General features: G+C 45.6%; 1 protein-coding gene and 1 long non-coding RNA gene across 6 annotated transcripts in view; one reads left to right on the top strand and one right to left on the bottom strand.

Moving 5' to 3' along the window:
* Positions 1-26,059, bottom strand: part of LOC105490470 (uncharacterized) — a 108,772-nt gene extending 82,713 nt beyond the window's left edge. The window contains exons 1-2 of one of the 4 annotated variants that reach the window (XR_011618049.1): positions 25,495-26,059; positions 12,326-12,471 (exon numbers count right to left, since the gene is read on the bottom strand). This is a non-coding gene — a long non-coding RNA (uncharacterized lncRNA). The remainder of the gene's footprint in view (positions 1-12,325; positions 12,472-25,494) is intronic. The other 3 variants (XR_011618050.1, XR_011618048.1, XR_011618047.1) reach the window with 3 other exon arrangements.
* The window catches only part of RTL9 (retrotransposon Gag like 9), a 97,583-nt gene that overhangs the window by 55,647 nt on the left and 15,869 nt on the right, over positions 1-26,067 (top strand). The window contains exon 2 of one of the 2 annotated variants that reach the window (XM_071088235.1): positions 4,524-4,657. The exons of the other annotated variant lie outside the window; for it this stretch is intronic. The gene's annotated coding sequence lies outside the window, so the exon portion shown is untranslated. The remainder of the gene's footprint in view (positions 1-4,523; positions 4,658-26,067) is intronic. 2 annotated transcript variants of the gene reach the window in all.

Raw genomic sequence — 26,067 nt, 5'->3', positions numbered from 1 at the left:
GAGTGTCTTCTAGGTACCAGCCACTGTGCCAGGTGCTTTGCATGCAGTATTTCATTTAATCCTGCCAGCAGCTCTGCAAGGTCAATACTCCTGTTATTTTTGCTTTACAGAGGAGGAAGCTGAGGCACAGACAGGTTAAGTCACTCACTAACGTGACACAATTTGTACGTGGAGAAGCCATCTCATTCGTTTAGACCTTCCTTATCTTGATGAATTATTGTGACAAGCTGCTAAATGGCTCCACTGTTACCTATCTCACGGCCTACAATCTACCTTCCATTCTGTTGCTGGGACAATCTTTCTAAAATGCACACTTGACTGTGCTACTACTCTGCTTAAAGTCCTTCCAGAGCTTCCCCTCAGTCTTCAGAATGAAACAGAAACCTTTGATCTTAATGATTTGGCCCCCTCCTTCCTTTCTCACTGCATCCACTACCACTTGCCCATGCAGTCACACAGAACTATTTTTGGTCACCTGATGACACCTTGCTTTCTTCTGAAGAAAGAAAAAAGCATATATATGTATATGTTCTGCCTCCCCATCCTCCACACCCTTTCCTGTGCACCTTAAATGCTCCTCTTGTGTGCTTTCTCAGCATTCATGTTTATCTCAGTGTGTTATAATTTACTGCTGTCTTGTCTGTTTCCCCCATTAAACTGGAAGCAGCTTGAGAACTGGGATTGTGCCTTAGTCATCTCTGCACTCCCCAGGGCCGTAGCACCAGAGCCATGGTTAAATCTATGTTAGCTGAATGACTGAATGAATGAATGAATGGAGTGAATGAGAGAAGAAAAAGCTCTCACTTGGAAAGTTTAGTGACATGAGCTGTATGGTATCTGATTCTTGGCTGAAGCTGCTGCAGTTTTTCCCTATGACTACAGTGCTATAAAAATATGTCTGCACGTGGATAAAGACTGGAAGAGAACTTTCCACACAAAATTAAGAGTTGTGTTAGAGTGGTGAGTGATGGATGCTTTTTTCCCCATTTTCAAAATGTTCTTTAGTACTGCTTTTGGATTGTTTTGGCAATGTAGCAGACATTGTAGAAATGGAATCTGGGGCTCCCATGGAGGAACCGACAACCAATATGTATTGATGTCCAATGTACTCTGCTGGGTTCTGGGTGCCGTGGGGAGACGGGTGGGTAAAGGCGACTCATTCTGACTCAGGTTTGCATGGTCAGGTATCTTGCCAATTAGGTTGGATTTGCTGGAATAAAATGAGAACTTTCAAGAATTTTCCAGGCTCCTGGGTTGAGGTATTTATTTTCTCCCAAAGCTGGGCCGCAAACAAAGATGGCTTTTGTTGGCAGTAAAATACTCATTCCTTCAATTTTGTCCTGCAAAGTGACTTCTACAGCTTTGGGAGTCAGGTTTGCTGAGTGGGGAAACTGATTGTCCATATTTCAGTGGTTTAGAAATGACCAAAAATGTTTGCCTTTTCTGGCTCTTGAATAAAATGTTTAGGAATTTCATTGGCAAAATGATGAAATTGTTCCTTTACTGCTGCAAGATTTCCGAAACTATATATTGTGTGTTAACTCAGAAGAGGCAAAAAATGGGAAGCAGACTCAGATGATGAATACTCTGCCTTAATTGGGCGCTTACTCACTCTGCCGTGGCAAGGCACTGTGTTCTGGACTTTGGAGATATCTCATTTAAAACTCTCAACAGCCTGTGGGGAAGGGACTGTTATTGTTCTCATGGTAGAGATGGTCAAACTGAGTTTCATAGAGGCTCAACTCTGAAATCATGAGACTAGGATTTGAAGCCAAGTTCAGCTGGTTCCATGGGCATGTGCTAATCATTTGGCAACAGTGCCTCTAGACTAGTCTGGCTACAAAGGGACAGAGGTATGTATTTATTTTGACTTAACGAACAGTTGTTTAGTGTTTACCATGTCCTGGGCACATGATAACTGCTTTACAAATGTTAGATTATTTACTCCTCATAGACAACCCTGTGAGGAGGTACTATTATTAATATCATATGACAGGTGAGAAAATGGGGGCACAGGGGTGTTAAATCACTTGCCTGGGGTCAGTCAGGCTAGCATGTGACAAAGCCAGAGTTACAATCCAAGTGGCCACGTTCAGGTGTGTGGCCCATTACCTTGACTCTGTGCTGGTTAGCATGCTACCCCCTGTGCCCTGTCTACATAGCTCTGGCTCAGAAACACTGAAGACATGGACCTCTTTTTGTGGTTTTGTAACAGATTTGTACTTTTTAAAGTATTGTCCACCATTAAAGCTCTACGTTCTGTTTCTAAGGGTCCTGTGGGGTTGGTGGGAAGAGCGAATACATACTCCGTCCTTCTATAGCAAGACTATCTTAGAGGCAAGGTTGCCCAGTGGTTAAAGCATGCCCATGGTGCCAGCTGAACTCACCTTCAAATCCTGGCCTCATTATTTCAGAGCCGAACCTCTCTGAACGTCTGTATCACTCTCTTTGCTAAAGGAAGAGGAAGCTTTCTCCCGATATCTTCATTTACTTCCCGTTTTTGGTTTTGTGGGGAGAGCTGGGTTTCCTCCACAGCTAGGCGCTGGTGGCGAAGGGCTTTTGGACTGTCACCACTTTTCATTCAACAGATACTTCAGGATAGCACCCTTCAAAGGCAGTCTGTTTGGGGTCACCAGGAACAGACGGAGTGCTCTTCCCTACTGCACTCATCCCACCTAGTCCCATCTATCCTTCCCTACTCTGAGTCCCTCCTCTCAGCACTGCCTCATTCCCCAGAGCCAGGCCTAGACAATGGTGGCTGCTCAGCTTGGAGGGAGGGGGGATGAAGAGGCAGCAGGCCCAACCCACCAGCTTGAAAGCTTCATTTGACAGGGGAGGAGGCACATCTGGTTTGGGTTTTCAATTCAATTCAACAATGATTTATTGTGAGTCTGCCAGCTGCAGAGGTTCTGGGCTAGGCTAGGCAGCAAGAGATGCAAAGATAAGTAAAATACTGTCTGTGCCCTTAAAGGAGTTTTCTAGGTTGTAGAGGTGTGTAGACCCAAACGAGCATTTTTTTTAATGTGATAAGCCCTGTGCTTAGTAGTTTGCCTTGCCTACATTATTATGTCTTTGCATCTTCCCAGCAGGTTTTGTGATGGAGGTGGGTAAACTATTATCCCTTCATTTGACACACATGAGGAAACAGAGCCTCAGAGAGGAAGAGACTGGCCCAAGGTCACATGGTTAAGAAGTGACCAAACCAGTCCTGGAACTATTACATTCTTCTGCTTCTCAGAGATGATGAAGATGATGATGATGACAAAAAACACTTACTGAGCTCTGGAGGCCGAGTCTTGTGCTATGTGGGCTGCAGATATTATTTTATTGGCAACTTCCAACATCCCATTGAGGCTGATGTTGTTATCCCTTTTTCTAGAAGAGAAAATGGAGGTAGCCTTGGGAAGTGATGGAGTTGGAATTTGAAACCAGGTCATTCCAGTCCACCAGCCTGTACCATAAAAGAGGTAGACACGGGGTGGTATGTTCAGGGGCAAGAACAATGAATTGTGCCTGGAAAGGCTTCATGCCAGAGATGGCATTTACATTTAGCCTTGAAGGGTGAGATGGGGTTATGCTTGGTACAGTTGGGAGAGAGGGTATCCCAGTTAGAAGGGATAATCTGAGCAAAGAACCCAAAGAGATGACTTGTGGAGCATTTTGATTGAGAGGTTGTAGGTTCATCCAGCATGCAGGCTGGGGACTCTGGGTGTAGAGGAACAATATGAAGGAAACCAGAGATACACCTGATGGTCTTCCACATTTTTGTCAAGTTGAGGTTCTTATTAAGAGCAGGTACTCTGCCCCAAAGGCTTTTCAAATGATACTATCTTGCAACCCATGAGCAAACACCCTCGAGACTCTCACTGTGTAAATACTACTGTGCTGAGAGCTGCAGTGAATACAAAAGAAAACAACTCAATTCCTCAAGTGTGTGCCGAAGGCCCCCGTGTGGTTGAGGAGGCAAGATACACACAATCAGGAAAAGCAGCAGCTAGCACAGGCAGCTTGCGATGAGGGCCAAATGAGTTTTCCCAGCCTCAGATTTCAAGGAACATGAACGAGAGGAAGGCAGGCAAGCTTAAGGCCGGGTGGGGCAATCAGTGTAGCTGGCGTCAAGGGCTCTGGCGAGGCCTCCCTTCCCCCAAACTGCCTCGGTCCCCAACCATGTCTTGACCTCCCAGAGTTTGTTAGGGAAGATGGGACCTTATGGGATGAGAGACAGCCCATGGGAGCTGGGAGACCGAGCCGAATACCTGATATTCCTGATCCTCCAATTTTCTACACTTAGTCTCATTTCCTGGCAGCTCCTCCAGCTGCTGAATTGTATGTGTATGTGTGAGCCGTATTTTAAATTAAGCAGTGAGTTCTTTCAGCTCATCATAAACATGCTAAAAAGCTTCAGCCACGGCCTGAGCCCACCCCCGCTCTTTATACACACAGGCAGCAGCTGGGGCCACTCGACCCCACACTCTAATGTGCATTGCCTATGACTCACCAACAAAAACGACTGTATGTTTCAGTCTCCCTGGGTAGCTGATTCCTAGTTGTGGTGGGAAATCTCAGTCCGATTTGGAAGGCAAAGGGCCTCAGCCCCGCCCTACAGACTGTGAATTCTACAACATATGGAGCGCCTACCTTGTGCAAGGCATTGTGGGTAAGTCCATTCATCTCTCTGGGCTTTCCATTTCCTCAGCTTCAAAATGCATGTACTAATCCTGCTGGCTTTACCTCCCTCCCAGGGCTGTGTGTCTTAGCCACACTGGTCTTTCCATTTCTGGAGCATTCTCAAAGTCTTTTCCTGCCCCAGGGCCTTTGCATGTGCTCCTGCCTGGACTGCCCTTCCTCTTGCTTTTGGCATGGGAGGCTCCTTCCTAACCTTTCAGTCTCAGCTTAATGTTACCTCCTGAGATGAGCCTTCTCTGACCACCCACAGTTAGATGCCTCCTGTTCCTCCCTTACATGTATTTTATTAGCAATGCTTCCTTAACCCCACTTACTGCTCTGGGTAATTATGTCTATTTATATTTGTCTTTTTATGGTATGTCTCTCCCACTGGAATGTAAGCTCCAAGAGGACAGGGACCTTGTCTGTGTCACTCAGCAATGTATCCCTCTCCTCTAGAGTGGTGCTTGGCACATAGTAGGCTGACATAAGCAAAACCATCTGGAAAATATTTTCTTCCTGAGGTTCTTGCCAGACATATGGTTGCTGAGGGAAAAATTATGGCAGAACTGTGTCATTCCATAGGAAAAAAATCAGGCTAAAAGGGAAGAGTTTGTTGAAAACAGTTCTGTTTTAGAAACCAGTCCTTTGAGTCTCATCGCCAGACACAGTCTTATGAAATTAAACAAAGAAATAAAAAGCATAAAAGCTAAGTTTTTATTGGGTATTTACTATGTGCCAGGAACTGTTCTAAGTGTTCTACACAGATTATCTCATTTAATCCTCATAATAACCCAACGACGTCAACTCTATTATTAGCTCCATTTAACAGATGAAGGAATTGAGGCTCTGGGATGTTAAGTAAAGTGCCCAAGGTCACACAGCTAGCAAGAGGCAGGACCAAAAGTTGAACCCAAGGCAGTCTGAGTCCAAGTCCACAAACTAAATCATCTCACCTGCAGCCCCTACCTCATGTTACCCTACACCTCCCACGCCACCCCCAGGCACCATTCTACTACAGCACTGGCCACATTGCAGAACAGGGGTTTGTTTACTTGTCTGTCCTTCCTATGAGGAGATTCTCAAGTGCAGAGACTGGATCTTCTCCATTTTTGCTTCCCCTGTGCCTGGAAGAGAGCTTGTTCTGGAATAGCTACCAAGGAATATTCGTTGAATGAGCAAATTAGTGAGGGAGTAAGTGGATCCATATTCCTCAATAATTTTCAGGCTTCAGGCTTATGGACTCATGTGTATTTCCCTGGTCAAGCATAACACTGGGCACAAGGGTATTCTGGTGCAAGAGGTCCCTCTCACCACAGGGTACAAGGAGGACTAGCTCTGACTGGGAAAACCAAAGCAGTGTTCCATGGAGCAAGGCGCTTGATCCCAAAGGTTTCATTTTGTCATCAGTCTAAAAAGTAGCTGGACCTGTTTAGGACTTAAACAAACTTTCAGTGTTCCAAGCCCATCTCAAATCCTTTGCAGAATGAGGCAGGGTGTGGGGAGGTGGTGGTGGGGCAGTTATAAATAAACAAATACCCACAAACCGGCTGGTTTTTTAAACAGAATTTGCTTCAGTCATTGCTGCACCACATTTTCCCAACTGGCCTCCGTCGTGAGAACAAGTGGGAACTTTCATACTGAATGGCTTTATTTTTATTCCGACCAGATGAATGGCAGGAGTTTTGGCTCGGGAAGCAGGTTTCCGATCCTCAGCACACAGTTTGCTGCCCTACTGTGCCCCGTCCATCACACACAGCGCCCTGCACAACATACCCAGTCATTGCATCTGCTGCCTCAGCCCTTGAAAATAATTGGGTCATTGTTTTATTACACCAGCGAGAGAGCTGCAAGTCTGTTAGGATTATGTCATTGATATTTGCGTGAAAAGGCAATCATGATATGCTGGTCATTTAACACAGCTGGGAATGCAATTGTGTTGTCATTGTTTAAGGTTCTCATCCAGCCCCTCTGACTTTGTTGCACAGCCCAGCCAGTGTAAATGGATCGCTCTGATGTATGTCACCTTTAAAATGCTTTCTAGCCCTTCAAGGGACCAAGCAGGATTTAACTCTTTTCATGCACTTGGACTTTGCTGCTTGTAGGCACAGCAGTCTGAAGGTGAGAGATGCTTGCTTTTCATGCGTGTGGGAGTTGTGCACCCTAGTGGCAGGATGCTGCAATACAGTGTCATTTGTTCACTAACTGCTGATCAGAGCCAAGGACAATTTTGGCTCAAGAACAAATGAGACCTAATGTCTGTGAGGGAAGACTATGTAGATAAGCCAGGGGTCAGAGTTGTGTTGCGACTTGTGTTGTGTGCTAGTTTCAGTGGGACTTGTGCTTTCATTGCAATTGTCACTATGCTTAAGCAGGGGTCTCTGCTAAGTAAATTCAAGCATATTTGCATTTATCGACAGGTATTACTGATGGCAGAAAATCTTATTTCCACATAAGGCAATGAGTAACATTGATTATAGAAGTGTAAACAAAGCTCAAATTCATGCGCCATTGCAACTCATCGATCCTCTTCTACTGGCACACTAGCCTGAGTTTTATGGCATATAGCCATTAAAGTATTGTTCAGAGGAATCTGTTGCAGACACCTGTTCATCCCTCTTCTGGTCCCGGTCCTTGCCAAACCAGCTCTGTGCCTTTGCCAACCACCTTGAGGTATGACAGGAAAAGTTGACTCAATAAGGGAGTCAGCTGAAGGGATGGAGTGGCTTAGATGCAAATCACCAAATCCCAGTGGCCATGGCTATAAGGAACACAGATTCCTGAAGTTTTCTTGGCAACTAGCTCCAACTGCTTTGCCTTCTTGGTGCTTTGGTATTTGTGTTGTTCTAAGTTCCCAGTTTTGATCTGTTTTTGCCTTATGGCTGCAGCTTCCCTTTCTGGAAAATGGGGCTCTTGCTAGGATCAAATGAGAGAACACACCCAGACTTGGCATAGTGCCTGGCACAGAGTAAGTGCTCAACAAATCGTACCTGTCGTCTCTTTTTCCCTGTCCAGGTTTCTTCTGGTTCTGTTCTCTGTACCTCCAGTATTGGCCCAGAACCAGGACGTCTTCCCTCCCCTGACTGGCAAGTCAGATTACCTGGCCCTCAGACAAGCTGGGCTCCCTTTTCTGGCAGCCTTTTGTTGTCCTTACCTGTTGCCATGTGCCACTCACTGTAACCACAGGCAGACCTCTGCCAGTTGCTGACATTAACCTATTGAATCCTGGCAGAGAAGAATGAGTTTGCAGATTGGAATTTGCACGTCTGGGCCAGATACGAGACCAGGAGGCAAAGCCATATTTGCCTGTCCTCCCCACTTGTGAGCAAATCACCCACATTCTGGTTAAAACCAGATGTTTCACACCCATGACTGCAATGCCACACATCAAACAGTTGCTCACAAAGAACACAAAGTGGTTTTCACCTCAGAAATGTAACCTGCCGGTCACTTCTCAAATTTCCTAGCAGCAACTACCATGCCTGGGTATTTTTTCCTTAAAAATGACAACTGTGTTGGGTCTCCTGTAGGGACTTTAATTTGGAAGCCCTGGGAGAACTTATATGCTCTTTCCAAGAGGGTCTCTGATGGCTTTAATTCACATGGAGTTAATATATTGGAAAAGATAAGAGATCTTCCCCAAACTCACTTGCTCCTTGAAAATGCTATTCAGTTGCCTTGGCGAATAGCCAATCCAAACATTAAAAAAGAGATAGAGAATGCAGGAATCCTAAATGCTATTCTCAGTGCATGTCCAAACAAGAACTGGGGGCTGAGGTGCAAAGAACAGAAAGAGGAGAAAAGACAGCTTTTGTAGCCTAGGCCATGAGTTGATCCCACCCCATCATGTCCTGTACCCTCCACGCTCATAAAGAAGAAAGAGGAGGCTGGGCACGGTGTCTCATGCCTGTAATCCCAGCACTTTGGGTGGCCAAGGCAGGCGGATCACCTGAGGTCAGGTGTTGGAGACCAGCCTGGCCAACATGGCGAAACCCTGTCCCAACTAAAAATACAAAAATTAGCTGGGCGTGGTAGCACATGCCTGTAATCCCAGCTCCTTGGGAGGCGGAAGCAGGGGAATTGCTTGAACCTGGGAGGCAGAGGTTGCAGTGAGCTGAGATTGTGCCATTGCACTCCAGCATAGGCAACAGAGTGAGACTTGGTCTCAAAAAAAACAAAAACAAAAACAAAAAAAACCCAAAAACAAAAAACAGCAAAAGAAAGAGGAAGAAGACAAAGACAATGACGAAGATGAAGACGGAGATGAAGACGAAAGAAGAAGAAGAAGAAGAAGAAGAAGAAGGAGGAGGAGGAGGAGAGGAGAAGACAAGAGAAGAGAAGAGAAGAGAGAAGGGAGAAGAGAGAAGAGAGGAGAAGGAGAAGATGTGGTGGCATCATGACTTTTCTGCTAGGGTTAATTGCTCAGCCTGAGAGGCTCTCCAGGCTGGCAGGCCACACTAGAGCCAAGAGTGAAGGGTCCATTCAGTAAGGTCACTGCCATAATCAGTTCTCAACCACTTTAACTCAGTTTTTCTGTTGCTGCTTTGTTGGTTAGTGATGTGTTTGTTTCTACCCATTTGGGAGAAGGGTAGGAAAGGAACTAAGCTGATCAACTATTCCACATGTGTCAGGCCCTGTATTTGTCTTTTCAAACATTTATTCACACTCTGAGGGACTCACTCAGGTCCAGCAACTGTGTGGCTGTGAAGCAGGAGTTTCTCTCTATGCATTCACTGGGAATGGTTTGTACTGATCACGCTATTTTTCCAGTGCTTTCAATGTTAGATGTTGCATGGTAAGAAACAGGTGGTTAAGTATTGAGACAGTTCTTATTTGGAATTGTCTCTTCCTCCTTCTCCTCTCAGGCAGATGCTAAAGGATGTCTGTAGTTTTTTTTTAATGGCATTTTGCTAAAGATACACTTTCATTAATTCATCAAATAGCTTTTTTGAGACACTATTATGAGTGAGGTGTTGTGCTATGATATGCTTTATATACCATATCTTATTTCATCCTCGCCACAAAGCTGTGAGGTAGGTACTATCATTATCTTAATTTTACAGTCAAGAGACTGAGGCTCAGGAAACATAATGCAAAGTCACACTCAGTTAATAAGTTGAGAGCTAGGATTCAAACCCAGGTTTATCTGACTCACTTACACTATACTTCCTCCACATAGCACACTGTGGGCCTGTCACAGCTCTTGAGGACAAAATTCATTCTTAGAAAAGTTTCCTTACTCCACTTTTTGTTGATAGTTACTACTGCTGCTGTTGCTGCTGCTACTACTATTACTACTACTGCTACTGTTTCTCCTCCTCTATTTATCCAGAACTGCATTTTTCCAGCACTCCTAGGTTCTTTGAACCCAGCTACCAGTTATAGATTTTAAACCCAGGCCTGCATGAGTCCATTGCACCCATTCTACTTTTCTGCACTGCTTGTAATGTAACACAGGAGGTATGGGACATCCATAAGTCAGGTAGGTAATTGACTGCAAGCTTAACATTCACTCACCAATCATTTATTGAGCACATATTTGATGAGCAGCCTATGGATCCTGCCCTGGAGTTGTTCATAAGAACTTCCAGGCAGACAACTATGGGATGAATACATTTGAATTTATTAAATCTACATGCAAAAAACCATGCATGTAATTATAAATAGTATATCAGAATATGTGTAAATGGGGTTCTGTAAAAGGTTTGAAAGAGGCAGGCCTGGTTTAGTAGTGAGAACAAGGAGCAACAAGGCTCTGCCACCAAATAACAACATGAGTGTTGTCCCCTTAATCTCTCTGGGCTTCTGTTTCCAGATCAAGGACCTCAAAATAATAGTCATAGTCACCATTTATTGAGTACTTGACTGTTAACCAGGCAGTATGCTAGGTGGTTTTCATTTAATCTTGACAACCAGTATTGTCACTTTCTCTTTTCTACAGCTGAGGCTCAGAGACATTAGGTAATGTCTAGGTCACACAGCTCTTCAGTGACCAGTTGTTTCTATGTCAGAATCCTCTTAGAATCACTGAGTTGTATCACCTCCCTTGCCTCCTGACCCAACTCCCAAGTCAAGTTTTCTCTACTATGTCACCTGAAAATTAAAATTAAAATCAAGGATAATCTTGTTCAACTGAGCCAAGAGGATAAACACTAGAAATAGCAATTAGTAGGTAGAAATGTTGCCAGGAAGAGCTATACAAAAGCATAGAAAGGCAACCAAGGGACTTAATGATGGGGGTGTGGCAGGGGTTGCATGTTGATGGGTAATTGAATCCTGGCCAGCTCTTACCTTCTTCCTTCACCTTCCCACTCCGCGATTTCTCAGGCTTCTCTAGAGAGCACAACCCACCTAAAGACAGCCTGTGCTGCCACAGGAGGGCACCAGGCCAGGAATGGCAGGCCTAGGGCAGTGAGGCTCTGGGCTGGGAACCATAAATAACCACTTTAATGAAAACCAGCTTTGGCCAAAAGCCTTGTCATTTCTTAAGAGGTTCTGTGCTTCTTCTAATGACCTAGTTACTTGAGAAAGGCCTAGCCTAACATATACAACAACAACAACAGTTGCCCTATAATGAGTACTTACTATGGGCCAGGGCCTGTGCTAAACACTCACTAATTCATTTAATCCTCACGCAGCCCTACAGGAGCAAGTACTATTATTTCCCTCGCATTACAGAGCAGGCATCAGGCTGAGAGAAGCTAAGTCATTTGCTCAAGATCATATAGCTGGTTGGAGCTGGAATTTGAAGCCTGAAGCATCTAGGTCCAGGGCCTGAGCTCTTTAATTCCTATATTTAATGAATGTCTGTCGAAGGAATAAACAGATGAATGGACAAATGTATTCATTTCACTTCACTTTAACAAACATTTATTGATTGCTCTGTGTCAGCTCCTGTGCTAGGCATTGAGGAATTACAAGTTTAGCACGCGTGCACACACACACACACAAACACACACACACACACACACACACACACACACACACACACACACACACACACACACACACACACACACACACACCCTGCGTGGCCCTTGCCCTCCAGGGGTTCACAAAAGCATTCTGTATTGTGGCTTGATTTCTTCTGGAGAGAAGTAATTTGAATGTCTCGAACAGCAGTTTTTAATGATGCTATTAAATTTAACTTAAAGCGGGGGTTGTGCACCAGTGACCAAAGTGTTTCAAATGAGAATGTGTCTTTGATTAATCATTGATTCAGCCAGAGAGTAGTTACTACCAGAAATGGAGCTGCAACTCCTATTATATTAGCTAACTCTTCCTCCATCTATCATGTCTCTATCTTGTCGAACCCTCCCACGATACAAAAGTTATCTGTACCCTAATGGACAATTATCCCATCCATCATTCCTGCTGGTCTTGTTGATTGCTGGTAGTCTACTTGCCCACGGAGGAGACTTACAAATAGTCACGACCAATGATGCACTGGAAAACTGCTCATTTATAGACATTTTAAATCTATGTAGAATGAATTATTTTTCAGGCTGTCCTTAAGCTGCATTTGCTTTGTTGGTTATGTAAAAGGAGATATGAATTCCTTACCTATGTGTGAGACATGGCGACTGAATATTTTTAAATTCCTCTAGGCAGCAGCCCTATACATATTTGTTAAAATGACGAAAGAATAAAGTAAACATACCTAGAGTAATTCCAGAGGAGCAGGCTTCATACCTGGAGCTTGGGTGAGTGGCCATGATGTCAGTGTAGTCACCGTCTTCCTCTTCCTTTCTAAGTACTTTGAGGAGAATCCCAAGTTGATTACAGTCAAGGCGAGGACTCCTGGTGCTGAAAATAGGGATTGAGTGGACAATGAGAGATGCCTGTTGAATTCCCTGGGACTATTGCTGAGATTTGAGGGCAGAAATGCCCTCCTCTCCCATGTCCTACCCTAAGCCTGATAACACATTTTACTTTTTGTTACAGTAACTACCATGCCTAGTAAAATTGGAGTCACAGGTTTTTGCCCAAGGCAAAAACCCAAGAGTTGTAGTTCACTCATCTTTATTTCTCACCTCTACATTCAGTCAGTCACTAAGCCCTGCTAAGTGTATTTCCTAAGCATTGCTTGAATGTCACCCATTTTCACCATTCCTACTGCCAGGGCTTTAGGTCAGGACTCCTCCCACCTCCAGACATCTCTTGCCTCGATTCCTACAATACCTTAATATTTTCTCACCTTCTCTCCTTTCTCCTCTGTGACCATTCTCCTCAAAGTGGCCTGAGTGATCTTTCAAACATGCAAATCAAATAATTTCACACCTCCACCCCCTCCACTTAACTCTTGCAAATAGCCTCACAACACCTGAGACTTGAGGCTCTCAAAATGTGGGTCCTGGGGCCAGCAACGCCAGCATCTCTGGCAACTTGTTAGAGTACGTACTCATTAGAGTACCTACTGAATCAGAAACTCTGAGTGCTCACCCACTCTGTGTTTAACAGCCCTCCAGGTGATTCTGATGACCACTCAAATTTGAGAACTGGCCCCCTAGAGCCATGGTTCTCAATCCTGGCTGCACATTCAAATAAATGGAGGGAGCTTTTAAAAGTTCTAATGCCTCTCCTGCAGACTAATTAAATCATTTTCTAGGGGTGGGATCCAGTCATAAGTATTTTTTAAAAGTTCCCCAGGTGCTTCTAATATAGAGTCAAGGCTGAGAACTATTGCTCTATAGGATGAAGTCCAAACTCTTTAGCTTGGCATTTAAGGCCTATCTCTTTGGTCATAACCACCCCCGCTCCCATGCTCTCGCTTGTTCATTCTAGAATTGAATCACAGGGAGTCATTTACAATTCTCTTAGAGCCACACACGGTCTCTTACCTCTGTGCATTTGCACACATAACTCCCACTGCTGTGCCCATCCCTTCCTCCCTCCCTTCACCCAGCTAACACCATCTCATCTACAACACATAACTCAGAAGACACTTCAAAGGAACAGTTTTCCCTGCCCATCCGGTCCGGGTTAGATGCCCCTCCTCTGTACTCCCACAGTGTCCCCATCATAGCAATGGACACATTCTCTTGTTCTTCTCTGGTTAGTTGTCTGCTTTCTCTACCAGTCTGAGAGCTAGGATCCCCAGCGTGGCACACAGTAGATGTTCCATGATTCTGTATGTCCTGTTCCCTCTTTTTGGAGTGACCTTCTGTGCCTTGTCTGTGGCCTTCAGGATGCAGCTCAGATATCACTTCTTGGGAGTCTCAGGATTCTCTGTCTGGACCCTTTCTCTAGGCTCCCAAAACAATCTAAATGTAATCTGATCCTAGCCCTTAGCACAGGGGGCTATCAGGCTACCATAGTCTGTTTACTTATCTGCCTCCCTCACTGAACTGTAAGTAACTTGAGGTTAGGGATAGTGCCTTGTACATTCCTGTATCCCAGCTCCTAGCCCAGTGACTAACACATTATAGGTGCTCAGTAGCCATAACCATCTGCAGAATAAACAACTGAATCAATGATGACCTTTTCCTCTTCTCCATATCTTCAGCCACTATTTCTGTCCAGGCCCCCGTTGCTTTATTGCAATAGCCTTCTGACTATTTCCCATCTCTCCTTTCTCTGATGCCATCTGAACACTCCCTGCTCTCCAAGATGTGGCTTTCTAAAACTATAGTCACCCTATCCCTCCCCTGCTCAAACACTTTCAGTCATTCCTCATTGTCTGCAGGGCAAATATCAAAGTGGAATTCCAGATCCTTCCTTCCCCAGAGTGGTCTGCCTTCCCAACCATACCTCCCCCTGATTCCCCTATGGAAGACCAGCCATATCATCTGTGGGTCCTGGTGAAAAATGAAAATGTGGAACCCTGTGTTAAAAATAATCAAGGATTTCAAGATAGCGGCAAAGCAGAGCATTAAACCAAGCGTGGGGCACTTCTGAGTGCAGGGTCCTATGCGACGGCACAGGTCTGCCCCTATATATATCCAGCACACTGGCCAAATGCACTTGCTCCTCCTTCAACTGCTCTGTAGGTTCACTTTCTCCATGGCTTTTGTCAGGCTGTTCCATCTCTTCTACCCCACTGGCCAATTCAAAGCTTGTCTTCCCTGTAGATTCACCCTGTTCTTCAAGAATTGCTCAAGTCTCATCTCCTACTGTTCCAGACCACAGTAGTTTCTACCACACAGCCTGCTATTAATAATTATTTTTATATGTGTATAGTCTTGCTTCTCTACTGAATTTTAAGCTACTTGAGGGCAAGGACTCTATTTTGTTCATCTTTATGTTTTTTTGTTTTTGTTTTTATAGACTTAGCATAGCACTTTGTAATCATCTCACTTGTTGAGTGACTCAGGGAAGAAATAATACAACTCCAGTCATTGAATTTGCCAAAAAACAGTAGACACTGAAAACCTGATTTAAATCCCTCATTATTAGCTATGTAACATTGAAGGAGTCACCTCACTTCTCTGAGCCCTAACTTTGCCATCTATAAAAAGATGATACTTAGAGGAAAAAGTTTTTTTTTTTTTTTTTTTTTTGACAGAGTCTCCCTCTGTTGCCCAGGCAGGAGTGCAGTGGCATGCGATCTTGGCTCACTGCAACCTCCGCCTCCTGGGTTCAAGTGATTCTCCTGCCTCAGCCTCCCAAGTAGCTGGGATTATGGGCACATGCCACCATGCCCAGCTAGTTTTGTATTGTTAGTAGGGATGGGGTTTCACCATGTTGGCCAGGCTGGTCTTGAACTCCTGACCTCAAGTGATCCACCCGCCTTGGCCTCCCAAAGTGCTGGGATTACAGGCATGAGCCATCACACCTGGCCAGAAAAAGTTAGTTTTTGTTAGTATCTTGTTCTTTGGTAATGTTTTCAAAATCTTCTTTTGTTTTTTAATACATGTAAAACTTATTTTATATTTTATATCACCTAATTGCAATACCTGAGGTCTTTGAAGACCTGACTCTGTTTTCATTGTTTCTGGCTTCATCATGTTCTTTGTAATTTTGGATTATGAGTTCATGTTCAATCTGACTTTATCCTTGGTAATCCTATGAAAACTGGGTTGTGGGCATGTTCTTCCAGGGAGGATTTGTGTTTGGTTCTTCCAGGTGCATCAGGGCACTATTAATCCAGGACTTCTTCCAGTGAATTGTTTAGTCCCAAAGGCAAGGGTCATGTCTTCTTTGTGTATATGACCCCAGGGCTTAACTCAAGGACTTGTGGATGCTCAACATATATTTGTTGATTGAGTGCATGAATGAATACTTTACCAGCTTCTCTTGAAGCCCAATAAGAACTGTGACCTCTGGTATTAAAGAACAGTAGGCACATCAGGAAAATAATAATTACTAGCATTTATTGAGCCACTATTATGTGTCAGATATCATTCTAAGTGCTTTGTGTGTATTAACTCATTTAATTCTCACCATGATGCTGTGAGGTAGGTTACTATTATTGTCTTCACATTACAGAGGAGGCACCAGACTCAGACAGGCTGAATAACTTGGCCAAGGTCACATAGTGAGTGAATGGCAGAACACAGATATGAACCCAGGCACCCTAGAGACACATTTACTCACCACCCTGTATTGGAGAAGAGATCAACAGTAGTGACAGAAGCAATAGAGTAGAAATTTTCAGTACTGCCAAAACTACGGGAGCCATATAGGCCACACCAGGCATGAGAAGGAACTTGGCATGGTCTTGTGTTGTCAGTTAACCCTTGTATGTAGGGTTTTCATTTCCCAGCTAGAAAAGGAGTAGTTTGAAAGCAGGAACTATGAATTACAGCTCTTTGAATGCTCAACAGAGATTTGCTGAGTGAATAAATGACCGTTTTGAAATTAAACACAGGAGTGCTTTGAATAAATTACTTTGCATCTTGCATGTCAAACTGAAATTGGTGAGACATCTTTCACCCTGTGTTAAAAACTAAAAATCCCTAGATGTGGTCATAACAGAGCTGGTTATAATGACACATTGCATTTGTACTAGTGTATAATACTCAAGACTCCCTGAGAAAAGGAATAAAGAAACTTGGATTTTGCCTTCATAGGCCCTGAGGCGGTCAGAAACCAAGGGCCACTGTGTTTGTAATCCATTCCTTTGGCTGCTCTTCAAATCTAGGAGGACCTGGAGGAAAGGGGGGCTTTATTTTCTATCTTTGCCAAGATCAGGAAATAATTTGTGAACTCTCAGTAAACATTCTGGGGGCCTTCCCTCTAACACTGCTTTGGTGAAATAATATCTCCAGTTTTCACCAATCTTGGTTCAATATTTACTTGGGGGTTTGCAGTGATCATGGGGACAGGGCTCCAACATGAAGTGAAGGTTCATGAGAAGGAAAATGAGGGGAAGGCTGTGTGTGTGTGTGTGTGTGTGTGTGTGTGTGTGTGTGTGCTGGCTGAGGGATGAAGGTGGGAGGAATACCAGGATTCTGAAGCAATGAGAGCGGGATTGGGAGAGAGAGTGCATGTTGAAGAAGAAATAACTTCACCAGTTCACATGGGCTTCTTTTCAAGGGTTTTTCTTTATATAAACAATTTGCTTGGTTCCAATTAGAAGCCCACATTGGGCAGTTAGCTCCAATTTGGCAGTTCATTCTTAATTTGGCTTTCCTTATGGGTGGGAGGGAGGGCTGACAGTTAAAAGGTTGATGGGAAGAACTTTGGTGTCCTGGTGTAAAGACAGACCCTGGGATCAGAAGTTTGCCCTGATGACTTTGCCAATGTACTCATTGCCCCTGTCCTGCTGGTGGGGGGAGGGGGCATACAGCAGGCCCTTCTTTCTCATATGCCCTTGACAGACCAGGACTCACTGCTAGAAAACCCCAGGGGAAGTCATTGCTGAAGATTCTAATGTGGGGCACGTTAGGTTTGAGGAGCATGGGGAACATTTGGGCAGCTGGCAAGGTCTGGGCTACCAGGAGAGATTTGGGAGTTAAAAGCATATTAGGTGAGAGTTGACACTGTCCAAAGGGAGTATATAGAAAGAAAAGCAGAGGAAAGGGCTTGTGGAGTCATTACAGCCTGTGAGGTGGGAACAGGGTTTGGGAGTACTAAGGGTTTGGGGAGGGTTTGTGTGTTTATTCGCCCATTCATTTATTCAACATTTCTTGAGCTTTATGCCAGATGCTGAGTTGAAGAGGAAGCTGGGGATTTAAGAGGGAGAAGAGTTAAGAGGGGATCCCTGGGTGGATCCAGATGAAGGAGAAGGGAGGGGCTAAGTGCCTTGGCTCCCTCTTGCCAGGAGAGCACATCTGTTAACACAAAGCTGCATCTGTATCTCAGCCAGCTCTCTTCCATTTCATCTCCTCCTCTCTACCCACACTCACAAGACGACGAGCCACATGGTGGCTTCCTACTCCCTTGTACCACTCTACCCCCCACCGGGTTCTTTCTAGGCACTTAGCTGTGGCATCAGCAGCACCCCTTCTGAGAGATCAGGCAATCCCCAAGGGTGAGCTGGAGAAGGCGCTGTCTGGCTGGCTGTAATTAGCCCCAGCTGCTGTTGCGAGGCAGCGTTGGGGGCCGTCAGGAGTGCAAATGCATGTGTATGAACCTGTGAGCGTGGCGCCTCATTGCTATCACTCTATTTTTCACTGTATTGTGCGCTGGCTGCAGCCTTGCTGCTCTGAAACCCCTCCTGTCCCTGAGGATCCCAAAAGACAGAGTGTTCCACAGGCAGCACCAGCTTGAATCACTAATGCTATTAAGCAGGAGGACAACAAATATAGGCCCCCATATGTCCTGGATATGCAAGTCCCTGCTCTCTCTTTCCCCACCCCCGCTTCCTGAATGTTTCCAAGTGAGTGAAGTCCCAGCACTTGAAATTAGCAACACCTCACTTCTGCACAGCCTTTTGGCAAAGAGCTTTCACAGCTGCCATGTCATGCATCCTCAGACGCTTCTAGGAGCAGCATTTTATAGGTGAGGACCCTGTGGTTCAGGGAGGTGGAGAGATTTGCACAGGCTAACCCAGACAGTTAGTGGCAGACTTGTGTCCGGGAAGCAAGTCCTCGACCTCCTGGCCTGGTGGCCCATCCCCAGCAGAGCACTGCCAAGAGGGCTGCTCCCGGGTGGCTCCAGCTGCTGCTGTCTATGAGCTCGTGAGAACCTGTCAGCTGTGGCTCCAAGACCTGCCTCAGTGATTGCTGAAAACGCTGAGAGTGCTGAAAACCAGGACCCTCAAGCCAAGCCTGACCTCAGATAGTTTACTGAGTACTTGTTATGTGCCCACCACTGTGCTGGTGCTTATGGGAGACACAACAGGGGTATTGCATAGCCCCTGTCCTCAAAGAAGTGATAACTTGAATGGGGAGACAACTCTTAGATACCAAGTCCAAAGGCCATTCCAAGGACTTTTCTCTCTTCCACGAAGCAGTCTCTTGTCAGCGACAATGACACAGGGACCCCCTTCTGAATTCATCTCTCTTATCGCAGCCCTGGGGTAGAAGGGGATGTGAAGATGACTAGGAAGGGTAATGAGGAAGGGCAGGGAGACGGGGGAAGAAAGGGAAAAACTGGAGCTCCTAATAAACACCAGGCACATTGTGAAGTTTATATGTTATACATAGATCATTTGTATTATGTGTATCACTTATGTACGTGAACATATACACACAAACACATACACAATCACTTTCCAGGGATTGACTCATCTATTTTGCTCATTCTCAATCATGAAAAGAGCTTAGGACAGTGACACTTAGAAAGCACTGAATGAGTGTTAACTAGCCTTTCTTCTTATCATCATCATTTTCATTGTCATTATCGGCATATTATATGAATTATCTCATTTCTTTCTTCTAACTACAGGGCGTAGCAACTATTCTTTTTATTTCCAGTTTACAAATGAGGAAACCAGTACCTTATTTTATCCAAGCTTGTGGGTACTGAGAACATAAAGAAGAATTCAAGATGGTTCTAGGCAAACTTTGGGGCTTTCCCTATCTAGTGGGAGGGACCAAGGCACACGTAAGCCCTCATGGTCCAAGGGTGCTGTGGTAGAGGAACCTCTCTGCGGAAGTTGAGGAAGGCTCCACAGATGAAGGAGGATTGAGCAGCATCTTGAGGGATGGCAGGTTATGTCAAGAGGAACAGTAGAGGCAGGGGAAGACATTCCAGGCAAAGCGAACAGTATTTACGGGACAGAGCCTAGTGCATGTTTCAAAGGGCAGGACAATTGTAGCTGGGTGCACCACTGGCAGCAGCAGGAGGGAAGCAGATGAGTGTTTGCGGTCAACTATTCAGAGCCCTGTTGGCCAAGTTGACGGTTTTGTTCTGTGAGCAAGAGGGAGCCACTGGAGCTTTTCATTAAGGTAGATTCGGGACAGACTAGGAAGACAGTCCTTGCCGCACCAGGGTGTGGAAGGATTGGAGGGAAGAGAGGCCAGCTGCAGGCAGACCAATTGGGAGACCATCTCCAGGGTCTGGGCAAGAAGCGGAACAGGCTCTGAACCACGACTGTGGCAGTGAGAGCCGAGAGGAGGGGATGGCTCAAGGCACATGCCAATAGGTAGAAACCTCAGGGCTGGCTGTCATGGGGTCAAGGAGAGGGAAAAGGTGACAAGGATCCTGAGGTTCCAGCTTGGGTCTGTGGTGACACTGTCAACTGAGGCAGGGAACACAAGACTGTTAGTAGAGAGGGAGAGTGAGGGGAGACAGGTGACAAGGTCCGTTTGGACTTGTTTGGTTTGGGATGCTAGATAGTGGACATGTCCAGCAGGAAACTGGGAATCTTGGCTTTGAGCCAAGGCGAGACATGGGGGCTGGACGGCCACCACGGTCAAGGGGTATTAGTTGACCTCATGGGACTGGATGGGGTTTCTCCTCTCCCATTTTACTCCTCCAAGGCAAGGGCTAGGGACAGAGCCAGGTGAACCCCAGTATTTAATGAGGGAGGTGTTGGGGGACACCAGCCCGGAGTGAGGAGATAGCCTTCTTTGGACCTTCCCAGAAACATCATCCCCTTCCCCTCATGATCATGGCCCTTGTTCTAGGGCTGCACTCAGGCTAGTGATAGAAGGAAGGGAGGGATGGAGGGAGGGAGGTAGGGAGGAAGGGAGGAAAGAAGGGGAGGAAAGAGGGAGGGGGGAGGAGGAAGGAGGGAGGGAAGGGGGAAGAAGGGGCGGAAGAAGGAGGGAGGGAGGGAGGGAAGAAGGAAGGAGCTCTGTGCACAGAACTCATGCCCGCACAGGTGCCATGAAGCAAAACAGGACAGTCACTTCAGCTCTGGAGTTCTTTAGTGTGGGAGTGTCTTCTAACAAAACCTAATAAATTGACAGCTGTGGATTTGGGGCAGCAAGGACAAAGACCACAAGTCTACAGTGACCCCTGGAGCACTCAGTGCTACTGACTGCATCTCCACTTTTGCAGAGCTGGGAGCACATTCATGACAGCATTTTTCAAGCTCCTGTCTGTGCAAACCACAGCCGGTCTCCTAGGAGTCCTAACACTTTAATTAGACCTAGCAGGTCCCAGAACAAAATCCCATAATCCCAAAATCTATAGCAACAAGTTAGGCATGAGAGTTTTAGTTACACTCTGGATGTAAGAGAACCCTAACTGCCACTTTCTTTCTGAGTCTCTGAATGACCCTTGACTAATCCCATTATCAGAATATTTATCCAGGATGGCCTTGGTCTCTGACACCTTGAGGACTTCTACTGATTTCTCTGTTAAATCCCTGGAACCATACCAATAATAGTTCTGAACATTTTACACTCATCATCTCATTTATTCCTCACAAATATTATAAACCCTGTTTATATATATGTATAATATTTATAGTAACAAGAATAGCAGACATTTTGCTGAGGCGAGGCATGGTTCTAAACAGGTTACATGAAGTAATTCATAATTCCACACGAACAGTACTATGAGATATTATTACTGTCTCCATTTTACAGGTGAAGAGCAAATCACAGAGAGATTGAGTAAGTTGTTCAAGGTCACACAGCCTATAAGAGGCTTAGACTGAGAGTCAAAGCCTGCCAGTGTGGCTCCACTGTGCTATTAACCAGTAACGTCGTCTATAGCCCCAACTAGCTCAAAATGGTTCTAAATGAAGAATCGCTGTGTGTTTTGCACCTCAGACTGCTAGCATCGCTGATTTAGGTCTGGAGTCTAGATAACTGAAACTACTCAGGGTCTTTGTGAAGTAGCTTAGGAGCTGCTGCTTGGACAAGACAGGGTCAGGACTTTGAAGGCATTTCCATGTGCTCCTGGAGAGTCAGGATGTAGGTTGGGGTTCATTATGGGACCCAGCTGTGTGACTTTCCTCCCCACCCCTTACCCCCATTCCCCAAGATCGAGTGCACTGTTTCTTAAGGTGTGGCTTAAGGAGAGCTCTGTAAACATGCAGATTCTAGGGCTGAAGCACAAACCCACTCTGTATCTCTATAGAGGTAGCTGCCGGAATATGCATTTTAGTGAACTCTCAGGCTGAATTACTTTGAGAACCATCAAAGTCTACTTTGACAGGATATAGTCTTGTCTTCTGGTTCTAGAAGTACCATAAGCCTAACTAGAGGTGCTTCCCACTCCTCTTTCCTGCTGAGCAGAGAAGCAGGGAAGACTAGAACGCAGAGAACATGCTGAGGGCATGCCTGTACAGAAAGCTGAGCTGCTTGTCACCACATCCCTTGAAAGAGTGAACTCTGTATCCCCAGGAGAGGATGGGGAGGGACAGAGAGAGGAAGCTATGGAAAGCCTCTGGAAGCCTTAGTACCCTGGGGCCCAGACAAGGGAGTCCCCTGAGGGAGGTAGAGAGTGGGGCTATTGGAGGAGGAGAGCAGCTATGGGCCAGCAGCCTCAGGAGCTGAGAGTCACAGTGGGAGTGACCGTGGCTTCAGAGTGATGCATAGCTGCAGTGAGCTGTACAGGAACCAGAGACCCAAAGTTTTCTGTAGGGCTCCTTTTGCTTTGTTAGTGCTTCAGGAGTTGAATCCTTCTGGACCCTGCTCTCCCAGAAGTGATTCCATTTCACCACTAGGAGGTGGGTAGCAAAGCTCAGTCTGTGGTTGGGGAAAGCCAAGGAAATGATTTCATGAATCTTTAGCAGTGAATCCATCTATTCAGTTAGCTGGGAGATGGAGCAGATCAGAACTAGCGGGAGGAAAGGCTTAGGAATGCTCTCTAGTGGGACTTGGAGGAAAAGGTGAGAGGGTGACATTAACTGAAGGAGATGGTGAGCCCCTGACCCCTGCAGTTGTGAGACTTGCACAGAGTCGATGATCTGCTGTTATAACCTATCCTCAGGCAATGAAGCATAAGCAGAGAGCCAGGAATGTTAATCATTGCTGATTTTTGTTAAGCATTTCCTTTGTACTAGGCACTGTACTGGGCTGTACAGGCATCATCACATTCAGTCTTCACAACATTATATGATAGCTCCTATTACTGTGCCCATTTTACAGATGAGATTTAGATAGATTATACCACTTGCCCAAGGCCACACAACTAGTAAGTGGCTTAGCCAGATTTTGCACCCAAGTGGTTTTAATCCAAACCGTGTCCACTAGGCCTTAGGAAGGAGCCCACATAGAGCTGTGGGGATGCTGCATCCTTGACCTGTGGCTGTACATGGGCAACCCCTCTTCATACCTTATAGCTCTTGGTAAATGAAGTGAATCACTGTATCTACCATGAATCTCCTTGGGAATGAGTTCAGTGCTGGTATCAGAGGAAGGAAAGGGTGGGAAGAAGGTCTCAAAAGTCTAAATCTTAGTGTGGTCCCCTCCTTTGACCTACCCACTCTGGGCTGAAGAAATGCCAGGATTGTAGGGGCAGCAGATTGTTAAATCTATTTGTTCCATGTACTGAGGCCTCGTAACATTTTTGGAGCCCTTGTTCAGTGACTCAGGCAATTCAGCCTAAGGGTACCTTTGCAGGGAGTTCGCCTATCTCTTATCCTATGTTAGTACATGAGATTCTTCCTCCTTATTATACCCCGGTTACATTAAGTGGGTCTTTTCTTATTCCCCAAATCCTGAGTCTCTGCCCCAATAAGTTGCCTGTACTCCATTTTTAGCAAGAATAGAATCTTCCCTTTCTGCCAACAGAGCTTCTTGGAACTTTGGCCTTGCCTGGGTCCTGCTTGCAGACTCCTGTTCTGAGGCTCATGTTTGTACCTAGAATGATTTCATGTTCCTCCTCTCTCTTTGTCCCTCTATCAGAACCTGCTTTCAGGATGGGAGATTTAAGAGACTGATCCTCCCAAGAGGTTGGCATTTTAACTGATGCCAAAGCCCTGAGTCAAAAGAATTATATACTTAAAAATGTTCAAGCCCTTGGGAGTGGATGGAGAGATTGGAAAGGCTGATGGAACATTCTTAATGCTCCTGGAATGCCGCAAGGTGGACATAAAATTCAGGCTTCCGCCAAGACAGGACTTGGATTATTTTGGTTATAATCAGAATCCGTAACCTGCCCCCACCCCAGCACTCAGGGCTTTGATCAAAAGTCTTCCAGACAATGAACCTCCATGATCCAAGCATCATTTTCTCAGAGCTCCTTAGAAGGAGGAGAGCTAAGAAACTTCATGAATTACCAAGGACCAAGCAAACAGGCGGTAGTGAAGTCAGAAACAAATTCCTCCTGAGACTCGTTTTGTCCTATAGCCTGAAAACAAATCCAGTCTCCACCAGACATAAGGTGGAATTCCTGTCTTGATTTTTTTAGTACTGATATTAACATTGTTCTTCTCAAATCCTCTTCAGAACCAGCCCTTTTAGAACACAAATTAGAAGCTGTTTATTTTGCCAATCAGAGAAACTAAAGGCAGCCAGCCTTGGCCAAAGGAACATCTTATCCTTTGCCTTTGCTGAGGACAATGTTCCTTCTATTGTGCTCTGTGGAAATAAAAGGGCAAAATGTGCTTGCCTTCTTTTATTCCTGTTCATGGCTGAGGTCATATGAAAGTTTAGAGAAGAGCACAGTTTTCAGTATGGGTCATGGCAGGTTTTCCAGAAGGCTTCTTAGCCAAGATATTCCCCTCCCCTCCAAACAAGTTACGTATCCTTAAGAATGATTTGGTCTCAGTGTTAGGGGAAGAGGGTAGGTAGCAGGGCCTGGCTTTGTCATCCTGGGCTAATTTGAGGGGACTTCAGCAGTCCCCAGCAGAAGGAAAAGAAGGGCTGATTCTCCCTTTGTGAGCAGCCATTGGAGCTGCTTCAGGGACTGACAAGCCGGCCAGAGACAATGTCCTCTCTCTGGAAAGCAGTAAAAACATCAGAAATGCTCCTTTCCTAGGGAGCCCTTAGTTTTTTTGGCCTCTCTTTCCATTAAAATAGGAAAGCATTGAAAGGGACCATTCGTGGCACAGCGTGGAGCCTCCCCATTGTGGCAGTATTTCTAACTGCGTTGAGAATTAACCACATTGCTCTTCCTTTTTACCATGGAGGAGTTTCTAGATTTTTATTTATACCCTACCGCTTACAACATCTTTCACTGTTTCAGCAAATGACAGCATAAAAGATGGAGAAGCCAGCAGGGGCTGTGCCCACAATAATAGCTGTGGTTGCATTTAAGACATTCAAATGCCAAGGGTGCACTTCTCCCATTAAGTCCAACATAAGAAATCAGGTGTGCACAACATTGATGAACAGAAGACCCCAAAGGACGGGTGGAGTTTCTGGTATGCTGTGGTGGGGGGTGGTGGGGTGGTGAGGTTGGGAAAGAAGGAACAGGCATTTTCATTTTCCAAACTAAGAAGCAGTTTCGGGTGAAGGGGAGCGGTGGGGATGTCAGAAATTCTTCTAACGCCATGGACCTGCCCACACCTGAGTCAGATAATGATGACCTTCCCCAGGCCCTGCTTTCTTCTCCCCCTCCCCAAAAGACAGCATGAGCATGAGTAAGCCCGGTACTTACAGGTGCAGAAGAATTTGGAACAGGAAAATGGAGCTTACAGGCTCCCGAATGCCTGCCGAGTCAGTTGCGTCAGATTAGGAAGTGATGATCCTAAGAATAAGATGTTTGGAAAATCTTGTCCCCCGAAAGCCCCCTGCTTTGTCTTCTCAGCCCACATCCAAACTCAGACCACCCCCAGGATGTCTCTCATCCTGCCAGACTGCCTGGTGCCTCCGTGCCCCTTCCCGTGAGGGTGCTGGCAGCCACACTGCCTCTTTGAGCCTGTGGCCCGGCAAGGTAGTCAGGCTCATGGGATTAGGTTGGCAGGAGCGACTGTCCTCTAAACGATTAGCCCAGAGAAAGAGAGAGAGAGAGAGCAAGCAAACCCGAAAACGGGTCCAGGGTAGAGAGCTCCAGGTCCTTAGCATGTTCCTGGCGTATTCCGAAAGTGGCATCCACAGCAGAGAAAGTGTCCCAAAATAGCTCAGGCTGCCAATGCCTTGCTGAAACCTGAGAAAGAATTGCTGAATTTAAAGATCTGGGTCGCTGTGGGTGTGTGATCAAAGTGCAGATTTGTTGGTAGGAGGAACTCAA

Source organism: Macaca nemestrina, chromosome X, assembly GCF_043159975.1.
Source record: "Macaca nemestrina isolate mMacNem1 chromosome X, mMacNem.hap1, whole genome shotgun sequence".
In the NCBI taxonomy this organism is placed as follows: domain Eukaryota; kingdom Metazoa; phylum Chordata; class Mammalia; order Primates; family Cercopithecidae; genus Macaca; species Macaca nemestrina.
This window is presented reverse-complemented; position numbering and strand designations above follow the sequence as displayed.